The sequence below is a fragment of the Ambystoma mexicanum genome, chromosome 13, assembly GCF_040938575.1.
Source record: "Ambystoma mexicanum isolate Mex_15411 chromosome 13, UKY_AmexF1_1, whole genome shotgun sequence".
Lineage (NCBI taxonomy): Eukaryota > Metazoa > Chordata > Amphibia > Caudata > Ambystomatidae > Ambystoma > Ambystoma mexicanum.
The window spans coordinates 846,161,567-846,180,219 of NC_090938.1; the positions used below are offsets into that span (position 1 = coordinate 846,161,567).

The 18,653-nt window shown below is 49.7% G+C and overlaps 1 long non-coding RNA gene across 1 annotated transcript in view; it reads left to right on the plus strand.

Annotated features, from left to right (window-relative positions):
- The first annotated feature begins 8,769 nt into the window (after window positions 1–8,769).
- The window catches only part of LOC138520707 (uncharacterized), a 34,389-nt gene continuing 24,505 nt past the window's right edge, over window positions 8,770–18,653 (plus strand). Inside the window, exons 1-2 of the long non-coding RNA XR_011282871.1 lie at window positions 8,770–8,959; window positions 9,451–9,504. This is a non-coding gene — a long non-coding RNA (uncharacterized lncRNA). The remainder of the gene's footprint in view (window positions 8,960–9,450; window positions 9,505–18,653) is intronic.

Here is an 18,653-nt window from a genome sequence, read left to right on the forward strand (position 1 = left end):
TAGCACGAGAGCACATCCCTCTCCTGTACAGGTGTAGCGCCATAGCACATCCCTCTCCTGTACAGGTGTAGCGCCATAGCACATCCCTCTCCTGTACAGGTGTAGCGCCATAGCACATCCCTCTCCTGTACAGGTGTAGCGCCATGGCACATCCCTGTCCTGTACAGGTGTAGCGCCATAGCACATCCCTCTCTTGTACAGGTGTAGCGTCTGAGCACATCCCTCGCCTGTACAGGTGTAGTGCGAGAGCACATCCCTCGCCTGTACAGGTGTAGCGCCATGGCAGATTCCTTTGCTGTACAGATGTAGTACCAGAGCACATCCTCCCCTGTAGAGGTGTAGCGTCAGAGCACATCCCTCTCCTGTACAGGTGTAGCGCCATAGCACATCCCTCTCCTGTACAGGTGTAGCGCTATAGCACATCCCTCTCCTGTACAGGTGTAGCACCAGAGCACCTCCCTCTCCAGTACAGGTGTAGCACTATAGCACATCCCTCTCCTGTACAGGTGTAGCACCAGAGCACATCCCTCTCCTGTACAGGTGTAGCACCATGGCACATTCCTCTCATGCACAGGTGTAGCGCCATAGCACATCCCTCTCCTGTACAGGTGTAGCGCCATAGCACATCCCTCTCCAGTACAGGTGTAGCACCATAGCACACCCCTCTACTGCACAGGTGTAGCATCAGAGCACATCCCTCTCCTGTACAGGTGTAGCGCCATAGCACACCCCTCTCCTCTACAGGTGTAGCACCATAGCACATCCCTCTCCTCTACAGGTGTAGAGCCAGAGCCCATCCCTCTCCAGTACAGGTGTAGTGCCAGAGCACACCCCTCTCCTGTACAGGTGTAGAGCCAGAGCCCATCCCTCTCCTGTACATGTGTAGAGCCAGAGCCCATCCCTCTCCTGTACAGGTGTAGAACCAGAGCCCATCCCTCTCCTGTACAGGTGTAGAACCAGAGCACATCCCCCTCCAGTACAGGTGTAGCGCCAGAGCCCATCCCACTCCTGTACAGGTGCAGCACCAGAGCACATCCCTCTCCTGTTCAGGTGCAGCGCCAGAGCACATCCCTCTCCTGTACAGGTGTAGAACCAGAGAACATCCCTCTCCTGTACAGGTGTAGAGCCAGAGAACATCCCTCTCCTGTACAGGTGTAGAGCCATAGCACATCCCTCTCCTGTACAGGTGTAGCACCATAGCACATCCCTCTCCTGCAGAGGTGTAGCGCCATAGCACACCCCACTCATGTACAGGTGTAGCGCCATAGCACACCCCTCTCCTGTACAGGTGTAGCGCCATAGCACATCCCTCTCCTGTACAGGTGTAGCGCCATAGCACATCCCTCTCCAGTACAGGTGTAGCACCAGAGCAGATCCCTCTCCTGTACAGGTGTAGCACTAGAGCAGATCCCTCTCCTGTACAGTTGTAGCACCAGAGCAGATCCTTCTCCTGTACAGGTGTAGAACCATAGCACATCCCTCTCCTGTACAGGTGTAGCGCCATAGCACAACCCTCTCCTGTACAGGTGTAGATCCAGAGTACATCCCTCTCCTGTACAGGTGTAGCACCAGAGCACATCCCTCTCCTGTACAGGTGTAGCACCATAGCGCATCCCTCTCCTGTACATGTGTAGCGCCATGCAGTGCACTGTCCTCTCACTTCATTACTAAAAATCAGGACATCCTAGCCTCACACTCTGCTGCATCACTCCCTTCTCCCTCATCTGCTCTTAGGCCTCCATTGTTCCACCTCTCCCTTTCCCTCCTTCTCTCCTTTTTCTCCCATATCACCTGATGAGGTCTCTAGACAAGTCTCATCCAAACAGGTGCTCCCCTGCTCCTCCAGAATATTCAAGGACAACGTTGTCTCTGTTGCTGCACCCTTGGATGATTTCTGCAATCACTCCTTTGCCACTGGATCCTTCCCCTCACTTCCCAAGCACTCCCTTGTGCACCCTTTCCTCAAAAAGCCTTCTGCCGATCCTTCCTGTCTGGCAAACTACCACCCTTACTCCATTACCCCCTTCCTGGGCCATCACTTGGAGAAGTTGGTCATCTCCCAGCTCATCCACCACACTGAATCTGTTGATTGTCTCCATGACCACCAGCCTGGGTTCATAGCTGCCAGAGGCATGGAAACCGCTCTCCTGGATACCTGTGAAGACTTGCTTTTCAATCTTGATTCCAACTGTCCTTCCGTTCTCATCCTTCTTGACCTCTCCTCTACCTTTGATATGGTTAATAAAGCCACCCTTATAAATCGGCTCTGTGATACCCTTGGCATCACAGGCCTGGCTCTGGACTGGTTGACCTCCATCCTCTCTGACCAACCCTCCCAGGTTCAACTGGGCCCTTTTCTCTCCTCCATTGCACCCTCCACCTGGGGTGTCCATCTGTGCTCTATCCTCTCACCATAGCTTTTCAACATCTACCTTGCCCCTCTGGCCCATTTGATCTCTGCCTTCTCTCCTAACTTCAGTGTTATGCGGGCAACCCACAGCTCTCCTTCAAGCTTCCCTCCACTGCCTCCTCTTACTCTCTCAATCCTGACTGCCTGTCTGCTATCCAGGCATGGTGCACTGCTAATGATCCCTGCTTTAATGCCAATAAGACTGAGATCCTTCTCATTGGGACCCCAGCTCCCTCCTTGCCTCCTACACTCTGGCCGCCCTCCATGTGGCACTTGGAAACACAATTCTGTTGTATCAAGTGGCTTACAAATGTTCAATAAAATAAAATAAATGGGCCCACTCCCCTCACCCTCCTGTGAGGCAAAAAACCTTGGTGTCATCTTCCATTCCTCTCTCTCCTTCTCTCCTCAAATCACGGACCTTGCCAAGAAGGCCCAATTTCAGCTTCACCTCCTCAGAGGCATTCTCCCTTTCCCCATCTTCCCCCAGAAACCCAATGTCTCCATAGCTCTGGTCCTCTCCAGACTGCATTACTGCAACAGCCTTGTCCTTAATCTGCCTAACTCCTCCCTTTGCACCCTTCAACTGATCCAGAATAGCACTGCAAGACTTATCCTTGGCCTCAAGCCCAGGAACTGCATCAATCCAGCTCTTAAATTGCTCCACTGGCTCCCGGTTGCTGGAGGATCAAGTTCAAGACCCTCTGCATCATCAACAAGGCTTTCTGGGGCCTGGGACCCTGCTACATCTAACTCTTTCTCCCTAAATACCTCCCTGCTAGAGCCCTTCGGCCTTCTACCTCCAAGTCTCTGCAGATCAGATGCTTTTCCAAGCAGAGAGTGGGGGTAGATCTCTGTCCACCACAGGCACCTCGCGGTGGAATGGCCTCCATGCCCCTCTCAGACTTGAGCCGGATCTCCTTAAGTTACGGAAGCTTCTCAAGACCCTCCTTTTCTCTGTCTCCTTCCCTCTCCCCAGCTAATGTCCCCCTCTGCCTCTTGATTGGCTGTCTGGTTCCTTCAGATTGTTACAGGGCACCAGGCCCTCCTCGACCAGTCTACCCCTGCATTTGGTCTCCCCCGATTCCCCCCACCCTGCACTTGCCGTTCTGGGCTCCCTCCCCTTGCACTAACCTGGCTCGGCCTGCACCCGTTGAACCCTTTCAGACCTGTCCCTCGCACTTAGCACGTGGACCTCATTCCCCTGCACGCTCTGCTTTCCCCGGGCACTTGTCCACCTGGCCTTCCCTTGGCACACGCATAACCCTGGGCCCTCCACCCTGACCAGCACTTCTCCCCTCCCCCGCACTGCTTGTTACTGCACTTGCACGGCCTGAATGTGTCAAGGCCTAGTTGTAACGGTTTATTGAGAGGCCACCCTCAACACAGGGCGTTCCTTCCCTCCCCAAGCTAAGTGTCACACAATAAACCATTAATGTCAGTTCTTTTATTCAGCCCTATCCCAGCCTCATATCATGCCCCTTGGATCCATCCCCCTGAGGAACCAATGAGCCAAGAACCAGCCCGGTGTACAGGAAATATATTTGCTTTTATTTGAATTACAGGCAATAGAAATCACACTAAACTACACACGCCACCTTCTTTGTGGCTCACAATTAACTTCTTGTTACACAAATAAATCATAGAAATTAATTGGGGGAAAAACACAAATCACAGTACTTTAAATTCAAGACCTAATTAGTGCTGGTCAGTGAACAACATCAATTACAAATGTAGTGCTGTGCAATTTCGATTTTCCTACACGCTTAAAAGGCTAGCAGTAAATAAACACACAGTGATTTAGCAGTGGGTTTTTCAGGCTCCCCCCTAATTCGGTCCGTGTTGGGGAAATCAGACAAACATTGGGATGACTTAAAAATGTGGGATTTCAGACTCCCCTCCACTTAAAGGCCTGTGTTGGGGAAGCTGGACCCATAGGATTGCCCAATTAAATTACAGTCTATAGTTTTCAGGGCACACCGGGAATGAGCTTTGTTAATTTCGAATTTTAACGAAAATTACCCTGTCGTGGATCGCCAAGGGGAATTAATTGCATTTTTATTTTTTTTAGCTAAATAGGCTATGGATCTACAGTTTTGCCTCCCCCGCTAGCTATAAAGGGGAAAGGATTTAAGTCCAGCAGATACCCCCCACCTTTTGATTGCAAAGAATTAAAGTTCAGGAAAACCAGCTGCATGTCAGGACACTCTTTGAGGACAGGGCAGGGGTCTGGTCACTCCACTCTCAAGGATGGTCACCCACTCTTCACCACAGGGCCTAGTCAGGTTTTATTTAGGCATCCCCAGCAATAGACCGCTCCACCCAGATGTAATTTCAGCAATCTCCTTTGGTGATTCCTTGTGGCTCTCAGATGGAATGTTTCAGCAGCCCTCTCGCTTCCTCATAGTGTGTTCACTTTATATAGCAGTGATAATCAAGTTTACAATCTTGGGAGTTCCCTGCAGGAGTTCTCACAAATTGGATTGGACAGTTACCCTTCTCTCTCCTCCCAAATCCAGCCTCTCTCTAAGGATTGGTTTAGGGGTCTGTAGCAGACATATGCCAATTCCCATTTGCAATACGCTTTGGTTTCATGTCAAATTTTGGCAAAAATCTAGTTATCTGTCAAAACTTTGTGATTTACTAGTAACTGGCATTATATACATATACATTCATTCTTCTTCAGCTCATCATGGAAAATTTAATAAAGCGGCCGGGTCCACACCATGTTGCACGCCGTTTGTCAATTTTCCACGGTTCATACAAGCATAATCATTCTGAACATGTAATTTCCTCTCCAAATACCTCATTTTACCCTGCACCAGTTCTCCAGCTCTCAAATTTGGAAAGAGCAGCCAGGAACACCTTTCAGCTGGTCATTACAATTCCCTAAGTCACAGGTGGAGGAATTTTTTATCAACCATCGCCTCGAAATTATCTAAAAAATTAAACCTACATTTCATCAGTGCAACTTGTGGTTTCTGGGAAAATACAACAATTGCGACATTCCATTTAAACAAAGGTAATCTTCATATGTGCAAATATGAGCTTCCTTTCCTCCAGGCCATTTGCCACTCTTGGCCAGCCTATGACCAGAGTTTTATTTTTAATTAGTCTCTTTGTTGTTTGAAGTGTAGGCTGCAGCTCGTAAATACCCAGGATGCTCTGCACAGAATGCGCTTTCAGAGACTCAGTCTGGGGGAAGTTTGTTTTCCACACCCTTAGCGGCCAAACTTTATTGTAGTTGTCTACAGCTGGGATGTAAGCCAGGCATTCAGTGGGGGAGGTCTTTGAGAAATGTGTCCCACAGTAAGGAAAGGGGTCTTCCTTGACCCTACAGGACATTTTTAATAGAAACAAAGTGGGCTTTTCTTTTGAAATGTTTGCCAGTATTTTGCTTGTGAAGCATAATATACATTACTTTTTGTCAAAATGCACCATGTCTTTTTCCAGAGATCTTTGTTAGCAGGGGTACATTTTTCTCATGTCTTGCTTTAAACTGCAAACACACATGCAGCGCCGTTTTGGTGTCGGTGTTTAAAAATCCTGTTTTACATGCGAAAGGGACCTTTGAATTTCTTCTACCTTTGTGAATTAATTAAAATGCTGCTTTTCCTTTTTGACAGGTAGGCCCTTCCATGGGATACTTGCCGAAACCCCACAGTATGCCTTAATAGGCCAATTTTCGGTGTGAACGTTTTGTTATAAATGCAGGCAGGTCATTTCTTTAGTGGGCCCTCCAGTTACATTAGTTTGGGTCCTTTGATTACACCCCACATTGTAGGACCGTTTTCTTTTCTTCATCTCTGTTCACACCCGCCCCTCTTTGCCTTGTTGCACCTGGAAAAACCTTTTGCTGTATAGGCACATTATAAATGCCCAACAAAATAAATAATTAATAAATGGCACATCCCTCTCAGCATCACACACGCATAAAAATAAGAGGGGGCGGGTGGTTGCATTTCCATGGATTAATCCACCTAATAAGATTGTTGGGCATTAAATGAGAGTGTGCGTGCCTCCTCAGACCCCCCTGTTTGAAGTAAATGGCTCCAAGATTGGCCAGAAAGGTGTCTACGGATGGCAGAATTTTGGCCCATAAATTTCCCTATTACAGTGAGACAGTGCATTCCATTAGCAGAGTGACTGAGGGGGGAATAGCTCAGAATGGTGTATTAGTGCACAGCTGAGGTTCCCCTGCAGGGGTCATGTGTGGGTTGCTTTGTCTTGTCTGTGTGTAGCAGGAGGTCTCGCCCCAAATGGGCACATGATAAAGTTTGGGCTGAAACACAGGACATGGAGAAGACCGTATCAGGCGTACCCAGAAGTCAATGAGTCAGTTAATCTTCATCTCAGTGCTGGAAAGAGAGTAAACCTTTCTTGCTGTTAACTGGGGCAATTATTAATGAGTCTCTCCTCGCCTGTTGATAATCTGTGAAGCATAAGCACTGCACATCGTTGTAACCTGCTATTTCTTTTCCCCTGAAAAGTGGAACTCCTGAGCCTCCAGACTGGGTCTTCCTTCTACATCCCAGCCATGGGTGTATCCCTTGCAGAGGTCTATTTGAATCCAACCTCCCCTCCCAGCTGCACAGGACAAAGCATCATAAGTGTAATGCAGGGAGTGGCCCGACCCTTCACATCCCAGTTCCAGGGCCGAGTTGATGAGCGCCTGTCCAATGGAAGCATTGTGATCCGCAGTCTACGACGAGAGGATGGAGGAGTTTACGTGGTGTGTGATGAGTCTTCCAGCAAACCTGTACGAATCATCCTGCTAAATGTGACCGGTGAGTGACCCTTTCCTAATATTCTCCTATTAGGATGCGGGCTGTCCGTCTTGCAGCTTTGTAGGGCTGCTTGTTACAGGTGGCCTAACTACCCAGTGGACCCTCTTTGAAGGACTTTCCTGTACTGTTAGTCTTGTGCACTTTCGCATTTTACCACTTACTGCCGTTCAGATTACCATACACTGTACAATGGCCATGCCACGTGATGTTTGAGTGTCCTTTGGCCATCTTGTAGTGCGGCTTTCTTCCTGCCCTGGAGTTTATGGATTTTTCAAATATGGTAAGCCCTTTCCCAGGGAAAGCTCCAGCTCTTGCACGATCTGAATGACACAAGGCCTAGTAAGATCGTTATTTTGCCCTCCCTTGTTCCCCCCTCCTGCCTAGAAACACTTGTGTACTACAGGCGCGTTATAAATGCCACATCATATCATAACTGGAGAGTCACTCACCGCATGAATGGGATTGAGACGCGATGCTCATGTCTCCAGGGTCCGTCCACCAAGCAGTTAGTGCTGCATGGAGCACTGATCCTCCGCACATGGGCAGTTCTATTAAGATGGTTGCGCCACTGTCGCATCGACCCGTTATGCGTCCGTGACCAGGAAGATCCGGCGTTTTCCAGAGATGCAAGTTCCATGAGGTGCACCAACGTGGGTAGAACCTCCAGGCACAGCTAAGTGCCCTGTAGGGGCCGATGTGAAAGACACATGGTGGCAAATCTTAATCCAGCAGTACCTCGCTCACTGCAGACCTGCAATGCAGGCGCTCCTCCCATGCGGAATACACACTTTGAAACCTACTCTATAGCAGCAGGCAGCCATAGCGGGATACCAGCGGACCTGCATTTGAAAATGGAGCTGGGCTTCATTGGTGCTTTATGGTTTCTGATGTGTGTAACCCCGCCCCTGAGAGAGAGTGAGATTGGCCCGGGGAACCAGCTGAGGCCGCGAGCCAATGGGAAACCAGCTGAGGCGCGAGCCAATGGAAGTGGGAGGCGGAGGAGGATAAAAGGGGGAGGGAGGAAGGGCCACTGTGGGTGTTGGGGTGTGAGTGAGAGAGGAGAAGGCGGACGAGAGACTGGAGCGCGGAAGAGGATTGCTTCAGGGGGCTGAAAGATCGAACAGCATCACAATGGCTGTGTCTTCCTCGCAATATGCCGTGCCAGCGTAGCATGCAGCTGCACAATACCAATTACCTTGCAACTAGTTTCAAAGAGTTTTCCTACTGTGAGCAGGATTGTGGAGAGGGGCCGGGATGGGGCGAGGCTCGTGGCCAGAGAGAGGTGACTGAGAGCAGCGAGAGCGCCCCCACTCATGTGTTGTCAGATTCTTGCCATGCTCTTGAAGTAGATCCTGTGTTCTGCATGTACAGCCCTCAAGGCTTGCTTGGGCACTTGGTTTATGTTAATAATTCATGTATGACTACATTGCATTTCATGTGAAGTTGTGCTTTTTTGTGTTCTCAGAATTTCAGAACATCAGCCTTGCACCCGGCTCTGCGCTCCCCATCGCTACCCTGGGCCTAGAGATGGCTACTGTGCTTTGGAGCCGCGCCAACACCCCAGACTGCAGAGGGCCCCCCATCATAACAGTACTAGATGGAGAGCCCCGGGCTAATGTGTCATCACTCCAGGGCCGCGTGGAGAAGACCCTCCTGAATGGGAGCGTTGTCATCCGTCGCATCCAGGGGGCTGATGGGGGATTTTACACCGTCTGCGACGACACCAAGAAGTCCAGAATAATCCTCCACCTGACTGTGACCAGTGAGTGCCCTCTTCTACACACTGTTCTCAGGGGCCACACAACCAACGAGTAGGGCAAGACCGTTTGACTGGATGAGGAGTGGGCAAGCTTTGCTCTGAGCAGGTCCAGGCCAGGCAAGCGGCACGGGGACACAGCAGGCGAGCTGCACTGGCATAGTGGGCACAGCAGGCGAGCTGCACTGGCATAGTAGGTACAGCAGGGGAGCTGCACTGGCATAGTGGGCACAGCAGGCGAGCAGCACTGGCATAGGGGGCGCAGCAGGCGAGCTGCACTGGCATAGGGGGCGCAGCAGGCGAGCTGCACTAGCATAGTGGGCACAGCACTCTGAAAGTAATAAGCAGCACAGAGCTCCCCAGGTACTTGGATATAATGAAGATCCGAGGTCAGGCAGCAGCAGAGGAAGACTTTGGTATGGCTAAGCAGTGAGCACATGTCAGCTGTGGTGGGACCTCCTAATTAACTCCTTCCTTCTTCACTTCCTCCTTTCCAGACACTCCCCGTGCTGTAACCCAGGACCCCACGTCTGCTGGCCTGACTGCTGCGGGTGAGTAAAGTTCACAAGTTGGTGTCTCGTCTCTGGGCCGTCCGATAACAAGAGCTTGTGAAGGGGCCTTGTGATGGCCAGGTTGCCCTGGTACTTGACTGCCTCTCACAGGAACCAGGTTCATTCATAGGCTATGAAAGCCCCTTCTTTCTATGCACCCCTCCCCGCTGCCACCCTGCTTCTCTCTAACTGTGGATCCACCTGCCTGGTAACGGGGGATTGTACAAGGTTTTGTTGTTTGGGCTATTACCTAACTTGGCAGTATGTTAGTACTGTGGGAAATTGGCGGTCTCTTAGTGTTGGGGTAAGTTAGTGGTGAGCATATTCATGGCACTGCCCTATATGATGAGACAAACTTTCCCCCTTTTATAATCACGCCCTGTCTGGTGTTGACTGTAAGTATGCATTCCTGGACCTTATGCATTTAGCAGAAACAGAATATTGACATAGATTGTGTATAGATTGGGCCGATGACTTATCTACGACATCAGCCTATGCCATTGAAGGGTCCTGTTCCGCCCTAGCATGCATGGCTGAACACACTCACACAAACACACCAGCTTTCTGACTTACTTTTACCATTCCCTTATTTCATTTCTTATTCTACCATTGGCAGTAAATATTTTTACCACCATGGTGTAAGCATTAGGGTGCTTCCTAATTACCTTCCCCACCTAAATAATGAACACCAGGGATATGAAAATAAATGATTTCACCAACTTTGCTTTCATCACTGTATTTATTATTTGAAACCATGTCACTTATAAAAAAGAAACAAAAATATTACATTTCATAATAGTACATCCATTGACTCTTACCAAAGCATTGACCTCGCTATGGTTATCTAAGAGACAAAAGATAAACATGCATTGCACAAACTTTTCATTTTCCGTTAGTTCACAGCACACGAAAAAACCCAAGCAATGATTCGGTTGGAGCTAATGATCTATTTCTGTCTGTCTGGCCACAAAGATAATTCTCTCTCACTCAGTGCTCTCCTCAGTTTTACCACCACTTACATGGGATTCTGAAATTTCTGTGCTTTATCTGTATGGCCCCTCTCCTACTCCTGCCTGTCTGCAATGAAGAGTTACACGCTCTGCACTGTCACTTGGCGCCCCCGAACCTGGCCTTGGATTAGACTGCCAGGTCAGCACCAGCCTCTGCACTCTCTCTTTCGTCAGCCAGCAGCAAGAAGCAGAAAAAGAACCCACACCCTTCAGTTCACCCCTATTTATCTCCCCTGCCTGTCAATCAAAACTAAATTTGCCCTCTTTCTGACGTATTTTAGCAATTTCTAGACTTCTGATGCCACTGTCCAATCACCTACGAGAGTTTGTATGTATCTCTCTTCCTTCCTGCGCAGACAGACAAAGAACCCTCAGAATGAGAGAAATAAAACCAGCTCATTCATCCAGTGCACATACTTTCCATGGAACGAAAAGAGAAAGAAAGAAATAATAAAGCAGAATTTCCATCCATGCTCAATGACATTGCATTGCAATGTTAATCGGGAGTACCAATTAGTTACTGGTGTATCATTTAGTAAAGGTAGTTAGTTAATTAATCTGTGTTATTTTCTTCAATGCAATATTACACAGATGGCAATTCATATCTATATTCCCTTTGTCCATGTATTCAGTGCATTTTGAATCTGCTGTTTTTTTAGAATCATTTTGTTTTACCAGTGAAGGCCTAGTTCATTGCCATAATGACTCAATGTGGCATTCGACCTGCACTACATAGTTCGCTGTCTCCATTTGACTCTCATTTACACTAACCCCACTGAAAGTGCTGTCCCGTAATCATTGTTTGTTTGTTTTATTTAATATGCGCACCAGACCCAAGGGTAACTAGGCGCTTATTTGGAAGGTAATGGTTACAAAGCAGACAGGTGTGTACATTTCATACATGGTTATGCAGATGAATGCAGTTTGTATTGACAGGATGATATTACATGACGGAGTATATACATTTATACATAGAAGCATTTTGTGTGAACTGGATATAAGTACATACATAGGTAATTTAGGTTAGTCAGTATACATGGATGATATGTCATAACAATGGTCCAGACAGTGGAAGCAACAAAGAGTAGCGTTTAGGTTTTGTTGAGTATCCATGCAATCGCGTGGCTTCTAAATTTGTCCAAATCTTGGATAGTTTGAATGTTGAGAGTGTTCCAAAGCTGAGCGGCTAATACTGGGAAACTGGCTCCACCAGCTCTTTTTAAGTTAAATCTGGGTACCACCAGACAAGGTGTGTTGGAAGATCTCGTAAATCTATTGGACACTTTCCAGGTGAATTTGTCAGTGAGATGGGGCGGGGTTTGATGATTAAGCGCTTTGTGAGTGAGGCAAATGGTTTTGAGGTTATTTTTTTTTTTCTTGTATAGAGAGCCACTTGTGTTGCTTTCTAATTACTGAGATGTGCTGTCTTTTGGCGATATTTAATGCCGCTCTAAGCGCATTATTTTGCAAGATCTGTAGTTTGTTTGTAATTTATTTATTGGCGCCCAGGTATGGGCTGTTACAATAATCCAATTTGGATTGCACGAGGGCTCTTGCCAGTGTAAGGCAGCTTGTGGGGTGATAGTAAGGGTCTACAAGCCCAAATCAGCTTGCCGGTCTAGGTGGTGGCTGAGGAGGTCATGTTTACTTGTTTGATTAATCTGCTGTTCCCACCTGCACCTATTTTACTGGCTGCTTTTTGAAATCACTGCCATAGGCTCTTACAGGATGCAGCTGCCGCTCAGAAGTAGTGGCACTTGCGATCCTACTCACTGTGCCCGCACCTACATAACCCAGTATCACGGCAAGGCCTCTTTTAGCTAGTAGGCCCCTTCAGACTGCCATGGAAAAGAAATGGGGTACATACAGACCTTTCTCTGAAGTATTTGTAGGTGCCGGTTACATGACCGGGGCAGTAATGAGAATAGGAGCAGGAGGATGGCAGAGTTTGGGATCATGCATTTATAAGATTCTCTGCTAGTCCCAACTCTAAGCTAATGCCTCAGCATCTGGAATTGGGTAGAGCTAATGGCATCCTATTTGCCCATCTGTTGAGCAAGAACTCACGGCTCCTCTCTGAATAATCCACCTACCTTTATGTATTCAAGCAGAAGTTGTTTTCAAGCAAGTCCTTTTGGCAGCTCCAGCCCCAGCCCCAGGACTGCTGCCTCAGCCCACTGCTCCCCGCAGCCCCCACCCCTGTCAAAGGCAGTGCCTCCAGTCGGGAAGAAGTCCCCGGCTGAACTGAAGAGTATTTTGATGAGAACCAACCAATCCGCTTGGGGTTCGAGGCCCTGGCTTCTGGGGCTGGTGTTGAGGGTGCTTTTCCTGGAACCTGGCTTTGAGGACCCTGCTGTGGGAAGACTCCAGCGGCCTGGATGCTTCCATTGAATTTAGATTTGGGGCAGGGACAGGTCTTCTGCGAGTGATGGTTGCCCCATTTTGATGAACGGCAGCCAAGGTCAGGAATGTTAGTGGTAGAACCGCACATACCGCCGCGTTCTAGCAGAGGACTGGTCCAGGCCTCCAGTTCTGGCTGCTGTTCTGCCGCTTTCGCTGCATTTAGTGAGTTCGAGAGGTTGGATGTGTTTTTTTTTGCATGGCGTTTCCTCTCCCTCTCAAGCATAGATGTTATATTCTAGTGCGATTTGTGGCCTGTGGCCAGGAAGCATTTGGCCTGCTGGCCACAAGAAAAAAAGTGGTTTTCCTTGAGGTGGGTGCTGACAGCAAGGAGGGGGCTAGAACAGAGGGGAAAGCGGCTGTCATTTATAGGAGCTCTTGGGTGCAAACGTGTTGCTTTGCTCCGACGTTCAAGCAGCGGGATTGCACATGCACTTCAGTGGCCAGTATTTTCCACTCTAAGGCCCTGATTCGTGGCATTCTTTGCGTGTAAAACAGGGATTTGCTTGCTACTCTGCCCGCAAATCCCTGTTTGACGAATGGGGATTTGCGGGCAGAATGGCACGCAAATCCCTGTTTTAATCGCAAATAATTCCATGAATCGGGGCCCAAGACATCTAATTCCTTGGAGAAGGTTAAGGCATCCGGAGCTGTGACTAGGACTTTGTGGCTGGTGCGCCACCTGCCTCCCTCGTCTTCTATGTCCCCCCCCAGGCTTGCTTGTTAGTCCTTTGTGGCTTGTGTGCCACCTGCCACCCTCGTCTTCTATGTCCCCCCGGGCTTGCTTGTTAGTCCCCATACCTTTTTGAAACAGTGGGTTTAAGGGCACAGCCACCAACTAAGAGGACTGCTCTTTGGTCTGACACAAACGTCTTGGGGTCAATAAATGCGCCGACAATACCTTATGTTTTAAGTTTGAGCAAACCCATGGAAACAGGGTTCTTCCCAAAAAACAAGGGGCCTCATTACAAGTGTGGTGGTATTTTGGTGGTGAATCTGCTGACATACCACCAAACACATTTACCGTTAGCGCCACTTGGTCTGGCGGAATGAACACCAGATTACAAGTGGTGGTAGACAGTGTTAGTCTCCACTTATTGGACTCCATACAGATTTCGGCAGAATTACCACCAACAGTAATTCCGTTGATTTGAACGTTTTTTGGCAGTAAAGTGGAGGAATTACTGGAGGTTTTTCCTGTGCGTTACCTCCAAAACCTGTAGTTTGGCGGTAGCTCTATTACCACATTACCATCATTTTTGGCCACACCGCTGAACCCGAAATGAAGCCCAAGGTGAGATGATAAAGAGGTGTGGTCCTAGGTGAGCTTCACCAGTACCCTGAAGTCCAAAAGGTCCTTCCTGGTCCTTAAAGTCCATGCGGGGTGATGCCACCATTGTCTGTACTCTGAGCATAGCAAGCTTTTGGGTCTCAGAATCCTTTTTCTATTGGCTAACATGCTGTCTGCTTCTGGGGTTTTGGAACCCCAAAACTACCTGGGCCACAATGTCCTTCATGTAGGCAGGTCAACGGTGCCAGTCTTCAGGAAGGGAGACCGGAAAGAGAGCGGAAATCCTGCAGACTCATACTCTCTGTCCAAACTACTTTGATTTCTCCCCTTGTCTCGTCTCTACTCATGAAATGATCCTTCCTGGCCTCGTTCCTCCTTCCATCTTCTGCTCTGGATTAGGGCAGACCTGGCCCGCTGAAACGTACATGATGTGGCGGGCTAGTCTTCTCTCACTGGCTAGGCTTTCTCTGGTTTTTCTCCTTCATCCCCACTACTTCACTATTCCTCCCTCCTTCAGATGTTCCGAGGCACTCCTGCTCATTGGGTCTCCTTGATAGCTGTTACCAACCTCGTCTCCTAGTGTCTCTTCCTCCCTCCTTCAGATGTTCCGAGGTACTCCTGCTCATTGCGTCTCCTTGGTGTCCGGTCAAAGGAACGAATACAAAGGGTCGAATGGTCAAAGGATCTACACAAAAGGATCGAAAACCAAAGGATCACATTTTTTTTTTAATTATAGATATTTTTGTGGGGTTTTCCACTCCTCAGTCCCCTTTTCTGCATCGACAGGAACGGGCAATTTCACCAGCGCTCCTGGGTTTGGCTTCGGTCTTGTAATTCCATGTGCTCTTCCGCGGATACTTTCTACTGTCTTTTTTGTCTTCTTTATCAATCAGGTACTCGGTCCTCTGCCGCCACACTCCTCCCTGTTGCATGTCGACGTCCGCGGGCTTCAGCAGGTGTCCAGCCTGCAAAGGGCTCTTCCCTAGGTCCGATCCCCACACTCTTTGCCTCCAGTGCCTTGGCCCAACTACTGCTGGGAAGGTTGTACCGCGTGCGATGCGCTTACACAGCACGCTCTGAAGAACAGTCTAGATAAGAGGCAGGCGTTCAGCGGGTTCCAGGGCTTCCAAGAAGGTCTAGACAGCCTGACCTTTCTCCGAGTCAGCACCGGGGCAAACAACTAAAAGGGGAGCAAGGGCTTCTTTCAGTCCCCCTCCTCTACAACAGCCTCATAGGGAAAGAAGAAAAGACACGCCCGTTTGGGTCCACGTGTCTCCGGTGGGTGGGCAGGCTTGATCTTCATGCACAGTTCTGGCATCAGAAATTCGCAGACCCTTGGCTCCTCTCCGTAGTATCCACAGTATCCACAGAGTACCGCCTACCGATTCCTCCCTCTCCGCCCTCCTCCCCTCCTCCCCTCCACTCCCACAGATTGGGACAGTAACTCTGTTGGCAGAAATTCGGTCGCTCCTCGAGAGCCAGGCAGTGAGGCTTGGGCGTCTATTCCAGGATTTTTGCCATACAAAAGAAGAACCAGGCTGGTCTGAGAGTTGTGTTGGACCTCGCCACCCTCAATCTCTCCCTCCCTCTTCAAAAATTCAAGATGGTTACGCCAGCACTTACAGTGGAGACACTGTGCAGGGGAGGCTGGATGTGCTCCCTGGATCTGAAAGACGCTTGTCTACACTTCCCGATTTGGCAGCCTCATCGAGCCTTTCTGCGGTTCAGGATCATGGGCTGCCATTTCCAATACAAGGTTCTACCCTTCAGCCTCAACTCAGCCCCCAGGGTATTTACCAGATTAATGAATGCAGTGGCAGCCCTCCTCAGGGCTCAGGGCCACCATATCTACTCATACCTGGACGACTGGCTCGTCAGAGCAAGATCCCCAGAGGCGGTGCTGCACACCTCCTCCACTCTCATGACCACGCTCCATGAGCTTGGATTTTCTATCAACCTCAAGAAGTCTCAGCTGCAGCCTACTCAGAGCCTGACCTTTCTGGGCCTCATCTGAGACATGAGCTCTGAGAGGGTCTTTCCCTCGGAGTACAAGATTATGGCCATCAAGAAGGCTGCAGGTCACATTCACAGCCGAGAGGTGACCTCGGCCTGGCGGTACCCGCATTTACTGGGGATCATTTCGGCAGTCCTACTGGCCGTCCCCCACACGAGACTCAAGATGAGGAGATTACAGCTGCACTTCGTAGCCTCATGGATTCAGGAGCGGGGCTCCCAAGCAGAGCTTGTTAGCATTCCTCCTTCTTTCCACCCGGACCTCACATGGTGGTCCAGGGATTGCAACCTGCGGACTGGAAGGCCCTTTCGGCAGGCACCCTATCAGGTCACCATCACCACGGATTCCTCCCTAGAGGGCTGGGGGGCCACGGTGGACAATCAGTGTCCATGGAGTCTGGTCCATACAGGAGCAGGAGTTTCACATCAACTGGCTGGAGCTGAAAGCGATCTGGCTAGCTCTCAAAGCTTTTTTTCTGCTCCTTGGGGGCAAGGCTGTCCTCATCCAGACGGACAACTCCACCAGCATGTACTATGTCAACAAGCAGGGTGGCACTAGGTCCCCCTTGCGGTGAACATGTGGGAATGGGCCCTGGAGAACGACATCCACCTGAATGCCACCCACCTCTCGGGGGAGTCCAATCTGGAAGCGGACAGGCTTAGTAGACTGTGTAACGCTCACCTGGTTCCCTCGGAGGCGCGGGTCTTGACTGGGCGGTGAAACCGTCTTCAACGTTAGGCGTAGGATTCGTTTGGCTCCCGGATTTGGCCTCTTTCTCACCGAAAGTTTGACCTGAAGGGTGAGGTGTCTGCAAGTGGAAAATCAAGGTATTAGTGGCTGGAAGGTTGAGAGAAGTTCCAAGCCCCTCTCTCCCTCTCTCCCCGTGGTACTTGGTTGATCGTTGTGCTCACCTTAAATAGGTGAATGCTGGGCTCTCCATCCTGCGTCTTGTGCAGGGGCGCTGGGTCCAGTTACTTCACTGGATATGAGTTCACCCTCTTGATTGCAGAGGGTAAGTTGAGAGCGATGCCGCCGTTTGCTGCACAAGCGTGACTTGTAAGTATTAAAGTTCCCTTTAAATTGCTCTCTTCAAATGTCTTATCTCTTTAATGTCTATGTTTTTTCCTTTTCAGATGCTGTCAGTGCCGAAGAAGATGCTCCCCCAGGTTCGTGGCAGAGAGCGTAACAAGAAGATGGTGAATACGAAGGCACGTAAGTAGAAAGGCTGCTCTAGGGCTGTAGAATGTACCTTAATGTCTCTTTTGTCTTTTCAGGTGCCGGAATGCAGCGCGAGCAGAGTTGGAGCGAGCGTAACACAGGTAAGCAGTTTTGTAACTAAGCGTTACTAACCAATGTTCTTTGTCTTTGCAGGCCCGATGCCGGACGAGAAATGCAGAAAAAACGCCTTTGATGCTTCCGATGGATCGGGTAAGTTGAAGCGCTAACTTTGCCTTTGCCTAACCTGTGCCTTTTGTTTTGCAGGAGCTGCTGAAGACTGAAGATTGGTTCCCAGCAGGTAATTTTCGTATTCACAGGATCCGGAGCTGAAGATTCGCTGGAGCTGACACGGTGAGCGTCCTGCTGCAGATGCAGAATAACGCGAAGCACGTTGCACCAATTGGGTGTGGTTTAAATAGTCCATAGGAGTGCTTAGGTGTCTTCTTCCACAGCCTCGCCCAGGCAAAAAGAGTTCCTGCTTCCAGAAGGGTTCCAGCATCAATGATCCAAGGAGTGGTGCCTGCCCCACCCAGAAGGAAAAGTAGTCCCTGCCAGAAGAGAGTGAAACATCATCTTGCTGGTAAGTAAGCAGCATGGTCTGCTGCAGGTAGGTCCACCCAAGCACTTTCACACTTGTTATGAGCCCGGCGCTTCCTGTGCCGGGACGGGTTCATTCTATGAGCCTGGCACCACCGGTGCCAGGACAAGGTCCAAAAGGTCCCTATTGGGACTTGCTGGTGCCGATAGTATATGTTATGAGCCTGCTTCCAAGGATGTTGGGTAGGTCCTGACTCTCATGACAGCTGGGAGCAGACAATTGCGAATGGCAATTGAACAATCGGGGCCTGCTGGGGATCTTCAGCAGCTGGGGGCATCCTCAGGTGGACCTCTTTGCCACCAGCGTGAAAAGTAAGTGCCTGCAGTTTACGTCCTGGCAGGGCCAGGGCCCCAGCTCCCTGGGTGACGCCTTCCAGATACAGTGGAACGGCATGACCGCATATGCCCCCCACCCCTCCACTCCTCTGGTCCACAGCGTGATCTGCAAGATAAAGAAATCTTCTCACCTCAGCATCATTCTGATAGCTCCGTGGTGGGCGGCAAGACCTTGATTCTCAGTGCTCATTAGTCTCTCGGACAGGCCTCCCATTCCTTTGCCGCTGGGCCCAGCTCACCTTCTCTCGCAGCAGCGGGGCAAGGTCATACACCCGGCACCACA